Raw genomic sequence first — 19,495 nt, 5'->3', positions numbered from 1 at the left:
GATGATGATTGCGTAGAAGCATTTGAAATACTTAAGAAATCATTGATTTCTGCGCCTACTGTTCAGCCACCTGATTGGAATTTACCCTTTGAAATTATGTGTGATGCTAGTGATTATGTTGTAGGTGTTGTTCTAGGGCAAAGAGTTGATAAGAAATTAAATGTTATTCAATATGCTAGTAAAACTCTAGACAATGCCCAGAGAAATTATGCTACTACTGAAAAAGAATTTTTAGCAGTTGTGTTTGCTTGTGATAAGTTCAAACCTTATATTGTTGATTCTAAAGTAACTATTCACACTGATCATGCTGCTATTAAATATCTTATGGAAAAGAAAGATGCTAAACCTAGATTTATTAGATGGGTTCTCTTGCTACAAGAATTTGATTTGCATATTATTGATAGAAAGGGAGCTGAGAACCCCGTTGTAGACAACTTGTCTAGGTTAGAAAATGTTCTTGATGACCCACCACCTATTGATGATATCTTTCCTGATGAACAATTAAATGTCATAAATGCTTCTCATACCACCCCATGGTATGCTGATTATGCTAATTATATTGTTGCTAAATTTTTACCACCTAGTTTCACATACCAACAAAAGAAAATGTTCTTCTATGATTTGAGACATTACTTTTGGGATGACCCACATCTTTATAAAGAAGGAGTAGATGGTATTATTAGACGTTGTGTACCTGAGCATGAACAGGAATAGATCCTACGCCAGTGTCACTCCGAAGCCTATGGAGGACACCATGCTGGAGATAGAACTTCACACAAGGTATTGCAATCCGGTTTTTATTGGCCTACTCTCTTCAAGGATGCCCGTAAGTTTGTCTTGTCTTGTGATGAATGTCAAAGAATTGGTAATATTAGTAGACGTCAAGAAATGCCTATGAATTATTCACTTGTTATTGAATCATTTGATGTTTGGGGCTTTGATTATATGGGACCTTTTCCTTGCTCTAACGGGTATACACATATTTTAGTCGTTGTTGATTACGTTACTAAGTGGGTAGAAGCTATTCCAACTAGTAGTGCTGATCATAACACCTCTATTAAGATGCTTAAAGAAGTTATTTTTCCGAGGTTTGGAGTCCCTAGATATTTAATGACTGATGGTGGTTCACATTTTATTCATGGTGCCTTTCGTAAAATGCTTGCTAAGTATGATGTTAATCATAGAATTGCATCTCCATATCACCCACAGTCTAGTGGTCAAGTAGAATTGAGTAATAAAGATCTCAAATTAATTTTGCAAAAGACTATTAATAGATCCAAGAAGAATTGGTCCAAGAAACTTGATGATGCATTATGGGCCTATAGAACTGCATATAAAAATCCTATGGGTATGTCTCCGTATAAAATGGTTTATGGAAAAGCATGTCACTTACCTCTCGAACTAGAACATAAGGCATATTGGGCTATTAAAGAGCTCAATTATTATTTTAAACTTGCCGGTGAGAAGAGGCTTTTTGACATTAACTCACATGATGAATGGAGAACCCAGGCTTATGAAAATGCCAAGCTATTTAAATAAAAAGTTAAAAGATGGCGTGATAAAAGGATACAAAAGCGTGAGTTCAATGTAGGTGATTATGTATTGTTATACAACTCTCGTTTAAGATATTTTGCAGGCAAACTTCTCTCTAAATGGGAAGGTCCTTATATCATCGAGGAGATCTATCGTTCCGGTGCCATAAAAATCAACAACTTCGAAGGCACAAATTCGAGGGTGGTGAATGGTCAAAGAGTCAAACATTATATCTTAGGTAATCCCATAAATGTTGAAACTAATGTTATTGAAACCGTAACCCCGAAGGAATACATAAGGGACACTTTCTGGAACATTTCAGACTCCGAAAAGGAATAGGTACGTGGTACGGTAAGTAAACCGACTCCAAAACAGTTCTAATGGCAATATTTCTTCATTTTGGAATATTTATGAAAATAGGAAAATAAGAAGCAGTCCGGGAAGGACACGAGGCTTCCACGATGGTGGGAGGCACGCCCTACCCCCCTGGGTGCACCCCCTGCCTCGTGGGCACCCCGTGTGCTCTCCGGACTCCGTTTTCTTGCATGATACTTCTTTTAGTCGGCAACAATTCATTGTATAATCTCCGGAAGGTTTTGATCACCATATCACGCAAAAATCTCCTATTCTTGTTTCAAGCAGTTTTCTGCCGGGTTGTCAAGGCCAAGCATCATGTTGTCTCCCTCCTCCTCCAACAATGAGGGCAACGATGCTTGGCTAATGAAGATAGAGCTAAAGAGAGAAGATCTCGGAGAGATCAACAAGGATGACGGGATCAAGAAGGCCACGGAGGACCAAGTTCCGGCAGCAGAAGACATCCTTCAACTTGATCACAATCTTCTTGCCCCAACTGAGATCGAAGCTTTCAAGATGATTGAGTTAGCTCGTATACAAAACAAATATCTCACACGTGAACATATTTTGTTGAAGGAGCATATCATCGCACTCAAGGGCATTATCCTCAAGCTGGAGGACCTCCTACACTCGATGTGCGACTATCCATCATCACCAACACCCTCTTCACCGACAAAGGAGATATAAACACATGGGTATGGGCACTCCCCTTGGCAACTGCCAAGCTTGGGGGAGTGCCCCGGTATCATATCACCATCACTTTTATCTTTACCATTTTTCTTAGTTCGATCCTTTTGATAATATCTTGATCTAGTAGAATAAAGTTTTACTATGATCTAGTTGTGAGTTTTGCTTTATGATCCCTCTATGTAATTGAGTCCATGAGCTTTATAATAAAATTAATGTTGAGTTAAGGGCTTGATTATTTTATTATGATCTTGAGGGAATTAAATAAAATAAAAGAGAAGAAATAAAAAGAAATAAAGAGATCAAATGGATCTTATGGAGAGTAATGAGCTCACATATAAAGAGTATGATGAATAAAAGTTGTTGAGAGTTGACAAGCATAGTTTTGGTCATTGTTGCAATTAATAGGAAGTAATAAAGAAAGAGAGGTTCACATATAAATATACTATCTTGGACATCTTTTATGATTGTGAGCACTCATTAAAGTATGATATGCTAAAGAGTTGATGTTGGACAAGGAAGACAATGTAATGGGTGATGTTTTCTTACATCTAAGATAAATTATATTGTCATGGATCATCCAACATGTTGAGCTTGCCTTTCCCTCTCATCCTAGCCAAGTTCTTTGCACCAAGTAGAGATACTACTTGTGCTTCCAAATATCCCTAAACCCAGTTTTGCCATGAGAGTCCACCATATCTACCTATGGATTGAGTAAGATCCTTCAAATAAGTTGTCATCGGTGCAAGCAATAAAAATTGCTCTCTAAATGTGTATGACTTATTAATGTGGAGAAAATAAGCTTTATATGATCTTGTGATGTGGAAGAAATAAAAGCGACGGACTGCATAATAAAGGTCCATATCACAAGTGGCAATATAAAGTGATGTTCTTTTGCATTAAGATTTTGTGCAACCAACCACAAAAATGCATGACAACCTCTGCTTCCCTCTGCGAAGGGCCTATCTTTTACTTTTATCTTCTACCTGACATAAGAGTCATGGTGATCTTCACCTTTCCTTTTTACATTTTATCCTTTGGCAAGCACAATGTGTTGGAAAGATCCTGATATATATAGCTAATTGGATGTGAGTATTCATGAACTATTATTGTTGACATTACCCTTGAGGTAAAACGTTGGGAGGAAAAACTATAAGCCCCTATCTTTCTCTGTGTCCGATTAAAACTTAATACCCATAAATATTGTGTGAGTGTTAGCAATTGTGAAAGACTAAAAGATGGTTGAGTATGTGGACTTGCTGAAAAGCTCTTATATTGACTCTTTACTATGTTATGATTAATTGCAATTGCCTCAATGACTGAGATTAGAGTTTGTTGGTTCTCAATGAAGTTTATGATTCATACTTGAAATTGTGATTGAATTGTTACTTTAGCATAAGTGATCATATGACAATATATATATACATTGCTGTTCTAAGATAATCATGATGCCCTCATGTCCGTATTTTATTTTTATCGACACCTCTATCTTTAAACATGTGTACATATTTTTCAATTTCGGCTTTCGCCTGAGGGCAAGCGAGGTCTAAGCTTGGGGGAGTTGATACGTCCATTTTTGCATCATGCTTTTATATCGATATTTATTAAATTATGGGTTGTTATTACACATTATGTCACAATACTTATACCTATTCTCTCTTATTTTACAAGGTTTACATGAAGAGGGAGAATGCCGGCAGCTGGGATTCTGGGTTGGAAAAGGAGCAAATATTAGAGATTTATTCTGCACAGCTCCAAAAGTCCTAAAACTTCATGGAAGTTATTTCCTGAATATATAAAAAATACTGAGCGCAAGAAGTACTAAAGGGGGGCCATCCACCAGCCACGAGGGTGGGGGGCGCGCCCTACCCCTTGGGCGCACCCCCTGCCTCGTGGGCCCTCTGGTGGCCCTCCGATGCCCATCTTCTGCTATATGAGGTCTTTCATCCGTGGAAAAATAATAAGCAAGCTTTGGAGAAGAAACTCCGCCGCCACGAGGTGGAACCTTGGTGGAACCAATATAGGGCTCCGGCGGAGCTGTTCTGCCGGGGAAACTTCCCTCCGAGAGGGGGAAATCATCACCATTGTCATCACCAACGATCCTCTCATCGGGAGGGGGTCAGTCTCCATCAACATATTCACCAGCACCATCTCATCTCAAACCCTAGTTCATATCTTGTATCCAATCTTTGTATCCAAACCTCAGATTGGTACCTGTGGGTTGCTTGTAGTGTTGATTACTCCTTGTAGTTGATGCTAGTTGGTTTACTTGGTGGAAGATCATATGTTCACATACATTATGCATATAATACCCCTCTGATTATGAACATGAATATGCTTTGTGAGTAGTTACGTTTGTTCCTGAGGACATGGGAGAAGTCTTGCTATAAGTAGTCATGTGAATTTAGTATTCGTTTGATATTTTGATGAGATGTATGTTGTCATCCCTCTAGTGGTGTCATGTGAACATCGACAGCATGACACTTCACCATTGTTTGGGCCTAGAGGGAGGTATTGGGAAGTAATAAGTAGATGATGGGATGCTAGAGTGACAGAAGCTTAAACCCTAGTTTATGTGTTGCTTCGTAAGGGGCTGATTTGGATCCATATGTTTCATGCTATGGTTAGGTTTACCTTAATACTTATGTTGTAGTTGTGGATGCTTGCAATAGGGGTTAATCATAAGTGGGATGCTTGTCCAAGTAAGGGCAGTACCCAAGCACCGGTCCACCCACATATCAAATTATCAAAGTACCGAACGCGAATCATATAAACATGATGAAAACTAGCTTGACGATAATTCCCATGTGTCCTCGGGAGCGCTTTCCTTCATATAAGAGTTTTTCCAGGCTTGTCCTTTGCTAAAAAAAGGATTGGGCCATCTTGCTGCACCTTATTTACTTCTATTACTTGCTACTCGTTACAAATTACCAAGTTACCGATAATTTCAGTGCTTGCAGGGAATACCTTACTGAAAACTGCTTATCATTTCCTTCTGCTCCTCATTGGGTTTGACACTCTTACTTATCGAAAAGGCTACGATAGATCCCCTACACATGTGGGTCATCAAACGGCAGGTAGATACCGCATATAGGAAGGTATAGTGGACTCATATGGAACAACTTTTGGGGTTTATGGGAGTGGATGCACAAGTAGTATTCCCACTTAGTACAGGTGAAGGCTAGAAAGAGACTGTGAAGCGAGCAGCTAGAGAGCGACAATAGTTATGAACATGCATTAAAATTAATCAACACTGAATGCAAGCATGAGTAGGATATAATTGACCATGAACGTAAATATCATGGAGGCTATGTTGATTTGTTTCAACTACATGCGTGAACATGTGCCAAGTCAAGCCACTCAAATCATTCAAAGGAGGATACCACCCTATCATACCATATCACAACCATTTTAATAGCATGTTGACACGCAAGGTAAACCATTATAAACTCCTAGCAATTTAAGCATGGCATGGGCAACTATAATCTCTAATTGTCGTTGCAAACATGTTTCATTCAGAATAGGTTGAATCAGGAACGATGAACTAATCATATTTACAAGAACAAGAGATGTCGAGTTCATACCAGCTTTTCTCATCTCAATTAGTTCATCATATATCGTCATTATTGCCTTTCACTTGCACGACCGGATGGTGTCGATAATAATAATATTGCGTGTGCATTGGACTATGCTGGAATCTACAAGCATTCAATACATGGGAGAAGACAAGGTAATATGGGCTCTTTGTTAGATCAACAATAATGCATATGAGAGCCACTCAACATTTTCATCATGGTCTTCTCCTCTCGACCCCCAAAGAAAAAGAAAAGAAACAAAACTATTTACACAGGAAAGCTCCCAACAAGCAAAAGAAGAATGAGAAATCTTTTTGGGGTTTCTTTTTAATTACTACTACTACAAGCATGGAAAGTAAACTAGATAAAAGCTACAACTAATTTTTTTTCTTAAGGTTTTTCAAACACACATGAATGATACAATGAAGAAGTATGAGCACCGACAACTGGCATGAGTGTGTGAACATGAATGTAATGTCGGTGAGAAATACATACTCCCCCAAGCTTAGGCTTTTGGCCTAAGTTGGTCTATGGCCACGGATCAAAACTGCCCTCTCCGGTGTATTGAGGAGGGTCTTCGGGGTGCCACTGGTTGGCGATCTCCTCCGGATCCCACTGATAAAAACATTGACGGTGAGGATCAGATAGTGGCTCCGGCTCTGGAGCTGATGTCAGGCTCTGGTATGCCTGAACGGCCTCCGGCAAAACAAGGTACGTGCCTGAAAATATGTTGATCAAAAAGGAGCAGGCAAGGTAATAGTCTCAAAGTGATTCTTATCAAACATCAGTCTATAGTTAAGCATCTTCTTCTTATTCTTAACAATAAAATCATGTGCTACCATGCTCTTATAATCTAGAAAAAAATATGAGGCAACAACTTTTCCTCTTTCTCATAATGCCTAATAGGTATTTTAAAGTGTGCAGCAAGGCGCGAGGCGAAGATGCCTCCTAAGACGGGACCATTTGTACGGTTCAAATTTAACCGTTTAGCAACAATAGCGCCTAAACTGAAAGTGGTATCACGAGACAAAGTGTGGTGCAAAATAACAATATCAGGGGCACTAAGATTTCCACAGTTCCCGCGACCAATTAAGCATCTACTAGCAAATATTGCAAAGTAACGTAGAACAGGAAAATGTATGCTAGTGATTCTTGCATCGGAAACTTTCCTCGTCTCCCCTACAGCAATCATATCAATAAATCCCTCCACATTATTACGATGTGGTTCCTCTATGCTGCCCTCAAAGGGTATCCTACAAACCCGGCAAAAATCATAAAGTGACATCTCCTTATGCTCATCATATAAATAAAATTCCACCGAAGGTGGTGATCTCCTAGGATGGAAATGAAAATTTTGCACAAAAATATTGGTGAGTAAGAGATATTGTTCACGCTGGTCGTGGAGGAAGCCGGTGAGGCCTGCATTCTCAGCCAAATAATATAAATCTTCATAAATCTCGGCTTCTCTCAAGAACTCATCACAAGGCCATTCGCACGGCGAACCTCCGCAGTATGATGGAGATTATACTTGGGCTTCTTATTTTCTTCACTTTGCTTATCCTTAGAGCTTCGGCTCGATGAGCCCTCAAGAATCTCTTCATCTTTTTCTGAAAATTTCTGAAATTTTTAGTAACTTAAAATAAAAGTGAACCAAACTCAACAAAATTGATAGCAACTACTCCTACAAGTGCCTAGAGGTTATATCATGCATTAAAACTACCTTTCACCACATAAATTTGACATGCAAGCTCAAGAACATGGTCACCTAAGCAGTAAAAATTTGCAATAAATAAAGCACTAGAACAAAAACTACTTGGACCATTGGAGGAGTCACATACCGAAGAACAATCCCCCAAAGAAGTTTTGTGAATGGAGCTTTGAGCAAGGAGATCGAAAATGGCACCAAGATGACCTAGAACTCGGGTTTGAGCTGGTGGATGATTTTTTTCGAGGAATACGAAGTGTGTGGGTGCAAGAATAAGTGGAGGGGACCCACATGTGGTCCACGAGGCAGGGGGCGCGCCCTCCAACCTCATGGGCACATGGTGGGTCCCCCTGGTGTGTTCTCAGTGCCAATAATTCTTAAATATTCTGGAAAAAATCACATTTCATTTTCAGGGCAATTGGAGAACTTTTATTTTCGGGGTATTTTTTATTGCAAGGATAATTCAGAAAACAGACAAAAAATACTATTTTTACTTTATTTAAGATATAGAAAGTTGTGCTTTCTAACTTCATCCATCTCATGCTCATCAAAAGGAATCCACTAACAAGGTTGATCAAGTCTTGTTAACAAACTCATTCTGAATCGCATGGAAGCGGAGAAATTTCGAATAACACTAGGTTACCTCAACGGGGATATGCACATCCCCAACAATAAGAGTATCATACTTCTTCTTGACAGTAGGAAGAGGAAATTCAAAACCTCCAATAGTGATTGTTGGAATTTTTCCAATAGAATTGATACTGTGGAGTTGAGGTTGTTTCCTCGGAAAGTGTACCATATGCTCATTACCATTAACATGAAAAGTGACATTGCCTTTGTTGCAATCAATAATAGCCCCTGCAGTATTCAAAAAGGGTCTACCAAGGATAATCGACATACTATCGTCTTCGGGAATATCAAGAATAACAAAGTCCGTTAAAATAGTAACGTTTGCAACCACAATAGGCACATCCTCACAAATAACGACAGGTATAGTAGTTGATTTATCAGCCATTTGAAAAGATATTTCAGTAGGTGTCAACTTATTCAAATCAAGTCTACAATATAAAGAGAGAGGCATAACACTAACACCGGCTTCAAGATCACATAAAGCAGTTTTAACATAGTTCCTTTTAATGGAGCATGGTATAGTTGGTACTCCTAGATCTCCAAGTTTCTTTGGTATTCCACCCTTAAAAGTGTAATTAGCAAGCATGGTGGAAATATCATCTGCCAGTATCTTTATTTTATTAACGATATCCTTCATGTACTTAGCATAAGGATTCATTTTAAGCATATCAGGCAAACGTATACGCAAAAAGGTAGGTCTAATCATTTCAACAAAGCACTCAAAATCCTCATCATCCTTTTTCTTGGATGGTTTAGGAGGAAAAGGCATGGGTTTCTGAACCCATGGTTCTCTTTCCTTACCGTGCTTCCTAGCAACAAAGTCTCTCTTATCATAACATTGATTCTTTGATTGTGGGTTATCAAGATCAACATCAGGTTCAATCTCTACGTCATTATCATTGCTAGGTTGAGCATCAACATGAACATCATCATTAACATTATCACTAGGGTCATGTTCATTACCAGACTGTGTTTCAGCATCAGAAATAGAAATATCATTGGGATTCTCATGTGTGTCAACAACAGGTTCACTAGAAGCATGCAAAGTCCTATCATTTTTCTTCTTCTTCTTAGAAGAACTAGGTGAATCAACATTAGTTCTCCGAGAATCTTGCTCAATTCTCTTAGGATGGCCCTCAGGATGCAAAGGTTCCTGAGTCATTTTACCCCCTCTAGTCATAACTCTAACAACATTATAATTTTTCTTATTTTTTAATTCATTGAGAAAATCATTCTGAGCCTTAAGTACTTGTTCTACTTGAGTGGTAACCATAGAAGCATGTTTACTAATAAGTTTGAGTTCATGTTTTACTCTAGACATATAATCACTCAAGTGTTCAATCATATAAGCATTACGTTTCAATTGTCCACCAACATAAGCATTGAAGTTTTCTTGTTTAATAATAAAATTATCAAACTCATCTAAGCATTGGCTAGCAGACTTATAACGAGGAATATCACCTTCATCAAACCTATAGAGGGAATTTACCTTCACTACATGTGTAGGGTTATCAAGACCATGTATTTCTTCAATAGGTGGTAAGTTCTTAACATCTTCAGCTTTAATACCTTTTTCTTTCATAGATTTCTTTGCCTCTTGCATATCTTCAAGACTGAGAAATAGAATACCTCTTTTCTTTGGAGTTGTCTTAGGAGTTGGTTCAGGAAGTGTCTAATCATTTTCATTACTCAACGTATTATTCAATAGCAATTCAACTTGATCAACAGTTCTTTCCCTGAAAACACAACCAACACAACTATACAGGTGGTCTTTGGAAGCATCGATTAGTCCATTATAAAAGATATCAAGTATCTCATTTTTCTTGAGAAGATGATCAGGCAAAGAATTAAGTAATCGGAGAAGCCTCCCCAAGCTTGTGGGAGACTCTCTTCTTCAGTTTGCACAAAATTATATATTTCCCTTAAAGCAGCTTGTTTCTTATGAGCGGGGAAATATTTAGCAAAGAAGTAATAAATCATATCCTGGGGACTACACACACAACCAGGATCAAGAGAATTAAACCATGTTTTAGGATCACCCTTTAATGAGAACGAAAACAACTTAAGGATAAAGTAATAGCGAGTTTTCTCATCATGAGTAAACAGGGTGGCTATATCATTTAATTTAGTAAGATGTGCCACAATAGTTTCAGATTCATAGCCATAAAAGGTTCAAATTCAACCAAAGTAATTAACTCAGGATCGTCAGAGAATTCATAATCCTTATCAGTAATAAAGATAGGCAAAGTAGCAAAAGCAGGGTCATATTTCATTATAGCATTCAAAGATTTTTCTTTCAGCTTAGCTAATAATTTCTTAAGATCATATCTATCATTGCAAGCAAGAAAGTCTCTAGCAGGTTCTTCATCCATAACAAAGCCCTCAAGCACAATAGGAAATTCATATCTAGGGGGAGAATCTTCATCGTCACTTTCATCAATATTATCAGTTTCAATAATTTCATTCTCTCTAACCCTAGCAAGTTGTTCATCAAGAAATTCACCTAGTGGCATAGTATTATCAAGCATAGAAGTAGTTTCATCATAAGTATCATGCAAAGCAGAAGTGGCATCATCAATAACATGCGACATATCAGAATGAATAGGAGGTGTAGGTGTCGCAAGTTTACTCAAAACAGAAGGTGAATCAAGTGCAGAGCTAGATGGCAGTTCCTTACCTCCCCTTGTAGTTGAGGGAAAATCTTGGTTCGTTTATCTTTCAAGTTCTTCATAGTGATCATCAGATATAAATCCCAAGTGACTCAAAGAATAGAGCTATGCTCCCCGGAGACGGCGCCAGAAAATAGTATTGATAACCCACAAATATAGGGGATCGCAACAGTTTTCGAGGGTAGAGTATTCAACCCAAATTTATTGATTTGACACAAGGGGAGCCAAAGAATATTCTCAAGTATTAGCAGCTGAGTTGTCAATTCAACCACACCTGGAAACTTAATATCTACAGCAAAGTATTTAGTAGCAAAATAATAAGATAGTAGTGGTAACGGTGGCAAAAGTAACGGTAGCAGTTTTGGTTTTGTAGTAATTGTAACAGTGGCAACGGAAAAGTAATAAGGGGAGATCAATATATGAAAAGCTCGTAGGCAATGGACCAGTGATGGATAATTATGTCGAATGCGATTCCTCATTCAATGGTTATAACATAGGGTGACATAGAACTAGCTCCAGTTCATCAATGTAATGTAGGCATGTATTCCGAATATAGTCATATGTGCTTATGGAAAAGAACTTGCATGACATCTTTTGTCCTACCCTCCCATGGCAGTGGCGTCCTATTGGAAAGTAAGGGATATTAAGGCCTCCTTTTAATAGAGTACCAGACCAAATCATGAACACTTAGTGAATACATGAACTCCTCAAACTACGGTCATCACCGGTAAGTATCCCGATTATTGTCATTTTGGGGTTAATGGATCATAACACATAATAGGTGACTATAGACTTGCAAGATAGGATCAAGAACTCACATATATTCATGAAAACATAATAGGTTCATATCTGAAATCATGGCGCTCGAGCCCTAGTGACAAGCATTAAGCATAGCAATGTCATAGCAACATCAATCTCAGAACATAATGGATACTAGGGATCAGACCCTGACAGAACTAACTCGATTCCATGATAATTATCATCCAACCCATCACCGTCCAGCAAGCCTACAATGGAATTACTTACGCACAGCGGTGAGCATCATGAAATTGGTGATGGATGAAGGTTGATGATGACGATGGCGACAGATTCCCCTCTCTGGAGCCCCGAACGGACTCCAGATCAGCCCTCTCGAGAGAGATTAGGGCTTGGCGGAGGCTCCGTATCGTAAAACACGATGAAACCTTCTCTCGGATTTTTTTCTCCCCGAACATGAATATATGGAGTTGGAGTTGAGGTCGGTGGAGCACCAGGGGCCCAGGAGGCAGGGGGGCGCGGCCCCCACCCTCGTGGACAGGGTGTGGGCCCCCTGGCATTGGTTCTTTCACCAGTATTTTTATATATTTCAAAAATATTCTCCGTTGATTTTTAGGTCATTCCAAGAACTTTTATTTCCGCACAAAAATAACACCATGGCAATTTTGCTGAAAACAGCGTCAGTCCGGGTTAGTTCCATTCAAATCATGCAAGTTAGAGTCAAAAACAAGGGCAAAAGTGTTTGGAAAAGTAGATACGTTGGAGACGTATCAGATGCCCTCCGGATACGTGCCCTTCTCCTGAGACCTCGGGATCCAGGTGATGCAGCCGAAGATGGCGCCCCTGACTGGATGCGAGGTAGAAGTAGTGGCGGAAGAGCGCCGTGCTAGGGAGCACTCCGGCGAAGCCCTCGTAGAGATGAGCGAAGAAGGCCATGCACGCCACGGCATTCGGCGTAAGATCCAGAAGATGGAAGCCGTAGGTGTGCATGACATCATTGAAGAAATCCGAAAAAGGAGGGCCGAGCCCGCAAGAGAAGTATTCAACGAAGAAGGGGTACCGACTTGGGCCGGCCTCAGCAAAATCTGCAGGGACGATGCTTGTGCACTACAAAAAAAGACACATTTGTGACATTTTGGGCCAAACGAATTTTCTTCTATCATACTTATGACACTTCTATGATGATAATTGTGACAAAACCCGGTTTCATCATAGATGTGGTGGGCTCCTACTTCTATGACGAAAAGTCATGACAGAAAATGAGCTTTTTGTCCTGGGCGGGCCGGAGACGCGGCTGCATGACATTCTTTGGGCCGTCCATGATGGAAAAAACCATGGTAGAAGCGAGGGCGAGGAAAATATCAGGGTGTTCCCGGTTACGGTGGGTGGTCGGGGCCGAGCGATGCGCGTTTCTCTCGTACATGCATGAGTGTGGGTGCGAGGCGTTGGGCTCTAACTGAACCCGAGCGAGGCATTGGGCTCTAACTGAACCCGAGCGATTGCAATGCAGGCTACGCATTACTGAACCTAAGCGATCGATCGATGGCTGTTAACTGAACCCGATCGAGCGATTCCTTCGCTACTGCTGCTAACTGAAGCCGATCGAGGTTGCCTTTGGATGAACAGTGAGCATTGTAGGGGGTGGATGAACAGTTCCCGGTGGGGGTGGATGAATAGGACCCCGTGGTGTTGCCTCTGGATGAACAGGACCACGATTGATCGAGCCGGTTGGGGCTAGATGAACAGTGCCCCGTGGAGGGCAGGATAAGCAGGACCACCCCGTGGAGGGCAGGATGAACAGTAGACGGTGGAGGGTTGGATGAACAGTAGCCTGTGGAGGGGTGGTTGAATAGGAGCCCATGAAGAGAGCTGGTTGAAGAGTAGCCGGTGGAGTAGCACGCGGTGGAGGCTGGATGAACAGGAGCCCGTGGATGAACAGTCGCGAGTGGAGGCTGGAGGAGGTCGACGGTGGATGAACAGTAGCCCGTGGAGGCTGGAGGGGGTCGATGGTGGAGATGAACAGTATCACGTGGAGTCCCATTTTGCGGTACGCCACACCCCTCCCGATGAACAAGACCCCCGTTTCAACCGTAGCGCTCCAACACAAGTCTGTTTCCTTCGTTTTCTGGTATGCCACACCCCTCCCGATCAACAGGACCCCTGTTTTGACCGTAGGAGGTCCATTTCCTCCTTTTTGCGGTACGCTAGACCCCTCCCGATGAACAGGATCCTGTTTCGAATGTGGCCAGTCGAACACAAGGCCGTTTCCTCCATTCTGTGGTACGCCAAGCCTCGTTTCCATCGGCTGTTCCGTCCAAGCCCTCCCGATGAACACGACGACGCATTCCGTTCCGACCCAGCTGGTTGGCTCCCCATGAAGACGACGACGACGACGCTGTTTCTCCGTTCCGACCTAGCCATGTACACGAGCCCTAGCCGTACGTATGCGTGAGTAGGCGTTCGAGACCCTGCCGTATGTACGTACGTGGCCGTATTTTCTTTCTTGTACACTGGCCGTTGTACGTACGTGTACATGCTACGTGCATGCATCTACTACGACACGTGCGCGCCTCTACATCGACTAGTATGTACGTACACGTTCACGACCAGAATAACAAAGCTACATACGCTTTGACCAGGTGGGTCCTGACTGTCAGGCACTTCCTTGCGTGCGAAGATGTAGCTGGTGGGTCCCAGCAGTCAGGGGGAAACATTTTTTTTGTGAAATACGGTGGCCCGTCCAGTGGGTACCCGCTGTCAGGTGGAGGAATAATTATTTTGCGCGTAATAAGGAGGCACTTCCTTGCTGCGGCCGTGGACCCAGCTGTCAGCCTCTCCACATACAGTCCATGTCCGATGGAAGCCGTTCCTTGACCACGTTGACCACGCCGCGCCGAGAGCACCAGGGCGGTGGACGACGGCAAGGCCTAGGAAGGGGACGACGCGGAGCCGGGGAAGACGCTGCAGTGGAAGCCCTCATGGAGAGGAGTATGAGGGTTCACTGGTTCGACTGCGGTGTGAGGCTGCCGTCGCCGCAGGGCCTAGCCAACAGTGGAAATAGTAGGGGGCGGTGAGGCCTCCGCGGCAGCACAGCCAGCCACAGGAGGCAGGAGCATGCGGCACGACCGGCGCTACTTTGGGCGGATGGAGCAGCAAGACCAGAGGTTGAAGAGGCACTACGGCCGTTGGATGGACATCGTACGGTCACTGGAGCTAGATCGTTCATATTGACTAAGTTGACAAAGCACTCCGTCCCCGTCAACTTAGTAGGCCCACAAGTCAGCCTCCCACCAAGGTGGGTCCCAACCAGCAGGGGGAGTATTCATTTTTTGTGCGTAATAATGAGGCACTTCCGGTGGGTCCGAGCTGACAGCGGGGGGAATGTTTTTTTCGTGCAATACGGTGGCTCGTCCGGTGGGTCCTAGCAGTTAGGGGGCAAATGTTTTTTCGCGAAATATGGTGGCCCGTCAGGTGGGTCCCTGCTATCAGGTGGAGGAATCATTATTTTCCCCGTAATAAGGAGGAACTTCCTTACTGCCGTCGTGGACCCAACTATCAGCCTCTCCATGTACAGTCCACATCCAATGGAAGCCGTTCCTTGACCATGTTAACCATGCCGCGCCGAGACCACCAGGGCGGTGGACGACGGCAAGGCCTGGGAAGGGGACAACATGGAGCCGGGGAAGACGCGACAGTGGAAGCCCGCGCGGAGAGGAGTACGAGGGTTCACTGGTTCGGCTGCGGTGTGAGGCTTCCATCGCCGCGGAATAACATGGGGTGTGGGTGAGTAGAGGGATGGCCTAGCCAGCAGTGGGAGTAGTAGGGGCGGTGAGGCCTCTACGGCATCACAGCCGGCCATGGGAGGCAGGAGCACGCAGCACGACCGGCGCTACTTTGGGCGGCTGGAGCAAGAAGACCAGAGGTTTAAGAAGCACTACGGCCGTTGGATGGACATCGTACGGTCACTGCAGCTAGAATCGTTCATATTGACTAAGTTGACAAAGCCCTTGGTACGCGTCAACTTAGTAGGCCCACAGGTCAGCTTCCGTAACGATGCGCCCTAGATGTCAGGGGGAGGAATCATTTTTTGGGCGGGTGAAGCTAGAATATCCGAGATTCAAGAAGAAGCACGACATCCGTTGGATGGACATCCAACGGCCACTGCTGCTAGAACCGTGTGTTGACTATAATAAGTTCACAAAGCCTTGCATACACGCAACTTCTTTTTTTAGGGGACGCATCAACTTAGTAGGCCCACAAGTGTGTGGGAGAGAACTTATAGCCCATTTGCGATTTCTAAGAATGTACATCCCATTTTTGAATTCTAATGGAATTTACTATAGCCCATTTACAGTTTGTTAAAAGTACAACCCATTTTCTAGCTAGGACAACGATTAGTAATTTCAACCAACCGTTCAAGACAAAACTCAATAAAATTTCCCACATTTTAATGGGGTCCAAAGTATTTTTATCCCAAAATTCCTAGTCAGATTAAATATAAATTTGTATTACATAAAAATCTAATGAAACTTTGCGTGCGCAACAATTAAAAATTAAGATTTTCAAAATCCATAAATAATATTTTATAAACTAATTCCGTGCTTGGTGCATTTTTTTATAGTTACTGCCCAGTTTTTATGATTACATCCCATTTATTATTTTTAAAGCTCATTTTCCTGTTAAGCCTAATGCATCCCTCCTAGGAAAGATTTGCATACCAGCGGGGCGGAGAATAACAAGTTGACCTTGCCTGGGTATTCCTCAAAAAAACGTGTAGCTCGGCTAGCCATTTTCGTCTTGAAAAAAAATTAATATTTGGTCTGGATATTAGTCCTAGGCTAGATGGGCCACAACACGCCCAGTTAATACACTGCTCTCCTCTGAACAACAACCAAAACATCGCCAAGAAAAACTCTGCAGTGCTCACGCCTCAAATACACAAATACTGCTCGAGCTGCTTGTTCCCAGCTGTCGGCCGCACCTTGTGCAATTCTCTCGTTTATTGACTACATAGGTTGTCAATGGTGTGGGACCGTGATGTCAGGAAACCAGGAGGAAGCAAAAAAATATAGTTGTACATAATAAGGAGGAACTTGCGTACGTACGGCTATGGCCCTAGTGGATCCCTACTATCAACCAGTGAAAATAAAGTCATCTCCTGAATCCTCATTTTCATTGACCATGTTAACAATGCTCGGCGCCACAGCGAGCGAAACAACTCAAAGGATGACGGAGAGGGCCTCGCGGGCCCTACGGATGGTCTGATACACCGCCCACTGCTCATTCGGGAAGCCAGGATCATCAGACACCTATGAGCACCTTCGAGAGACTGACACGGCATGAAACAGTAAGGCCGCGCTTGGGAGCTCTGGTTTATTTCACAATTGTATTAAGATACAAGTGTAATTTACTCGTCATCGGAAACAACGCGTAAAATATGGCGTAATGAAACCGAGGGCCCGAGGTCCGTAAGTAAAACCGGCGGGTTACGCGTGTAATTTAAGAGACCGGTGTATATTTTACTAGTCGAAATCGACCAACCAAGCGCTTCGCCCGAGATCATCTGCTTTTATTTACAAGCGTCAGTTTTACAAGCGGTTTTGGTTGGAAAATGATGATCCAATCACGGCCTAAGATGATGAGTTGGCCGGAAGATCATATGGTTTCACGTCTAACCTACCTGACTTGTCGTATAGGCTATGAATGAAACATAAGATGATGAACTTATTAAGCACGGAAACAACAGAAGAGGATGATCTTCCTAACAAGCAAATCACTGGCATTAGATCGACATGTGAAACAATACGAAGCATTATTCTTAGGAGGCACGGTGAACAGCTCATGATGCCGCATGCCACAACATTCCAAGCTCAACTTTGCAATCAAACACAAGGCCTAGCATTACATAGACAATATTCAGAACAAACTCTTAAAATATATTACATAAGTCAACATTCATGTGACTATGCCTCTCAGCAGAGTAATATTTACTTCTGAACTGAAGACAGGGATAGGAAAAAACGATCGACGTTGCTCACAGCAAAGGGCGTCCCACTCAAAAATATCAAATGCATGTCTTCTGGCTAACATCAATCAGCAAAAATTGACAAGGTTTTCCAATTCCAATATATTAAACTAATGTCAACTTTGACTAGCTTTTCCCATTCAAAATATGTAATGCCTATGATTGTGGAACGGGCAGGGTTTGTCATCAGTTTGTCATCTGATAGTCCGTTGGCTCAAGGTGACGACGAATGATTAGAGAACCATTCGATGTATTGTTCATGATGAAGTATTATTATGGAGGACACGAACCATCTGAACATTTTGTGCAGTTCCACTAAAATCAAGCTGAGCATCCCTATGGATTTCGTATTTATATGCTGCCAGAAAACAAAGACACATCAGCACACACATGAATATTGGCCCAGTGTCAACCCACCAATCGGTGGACTAACAAACTGAAAGTACGATAAACAGATTACCATACCCACATGCCCCATCATTGTTGCTTAGAGTGACATTGAAAGACTTGGAGTCTTGTCCTGGCTTCTTGGTACTTGCTTGGGCACTTGTTTGCCCAGTGTTCCTCCGAACCACAAGTAAAGCAGCCATCTCTGCAGACTAGTCATGTCACCAGCGTCTACTAATACTCTGTAAATCTTCTCGATCATTCCTTGTGTAATGTAGCGCAAACAGTGACTGCTTCTTCCTGCAAAGTGGTAAGACCAACTGGACCCACTAATGCAGCATTTTGCCTTAGACACATTGGCTCCTTTTGTACAGTTCAACTAAAATCAAAGTCGGAATAAAACCGAGCTTTAAATTGGATATCCCTGTAAGCAACAAAAGGTATAAGGAAAACAATTACTGAGAAATAACGGTTGATGACTTGTACTCCCAGAAGAAAAACATCTACTAATCTACCTTATCTTAATGGGAAACAAAGCAGGAGAGTAGCAATTCTCAATCAGTGTGATTCATTCATATTAACTGAGACATTATCTTAACAATGCCTTGTTTCAACATTTAGATACATTATAACTGAGCACTTTTCCAGCTCTCTCATGCTATCAACAATTTTGACCTTTGGATCTCGCTGTTCGGACATCTCTGGCCGTTCGATCAACTCAACTTATGAACTGGGCCACTCGTCCTTGAGGGCAGCTACTCCGAGAGAAAAATCTGAAGTCTGTGGTTAACTGGGCCTCCACCCCTTACGCATTGCCGGCTTCCAGCCCATTCTCGCAGCGCCTCATCCCCTTCCCCGACATCGTCACCACCGCCGCCGCCGCTGAAGGGATCTCAGGCAGCGGCGCCCGTCCCTCCTCTTGCTCGCTCTGCACCTAGCTAGGCGATTGCGCAACCCTCTCCTCCTTTGTCCCTCCTTTTTTTTACCTCCGGCTCCTTGTGCTACCTCCCCATGGCGCCTCCCTGTCCCGTTGTTCCATGAAGGTCGAAGGTGTGACAAAGATGAGAGGATGAGCACGGGAGGATGGGAAGACGAGTCGTGCTGGAGCAAGGCGGGACTTCCCAGCCGCCAATGTATTCCTCCCCGCCATGCATGCGTTCCTGCCCTTATGACC

The sequence above is a fragment of the Triticum dicoccoides genome, chromosome 5A (assembly GCF_002162155.2).
Source record: "Triticum dicoccoides isolate Atlit2015 ecotype Zavitan chromosome 5A, WEW_v2.0, whole genome shotgun sequence".
Taxonomy (NCBI): Eukaryota; Viridiplantae; Streptophyta; class Magnoliopsida; order Poales; family Poaceae; genus Triticum; species Triticum dicoccoides.
Note: the sequence above shows the minus strand (reverse complement) of the source record.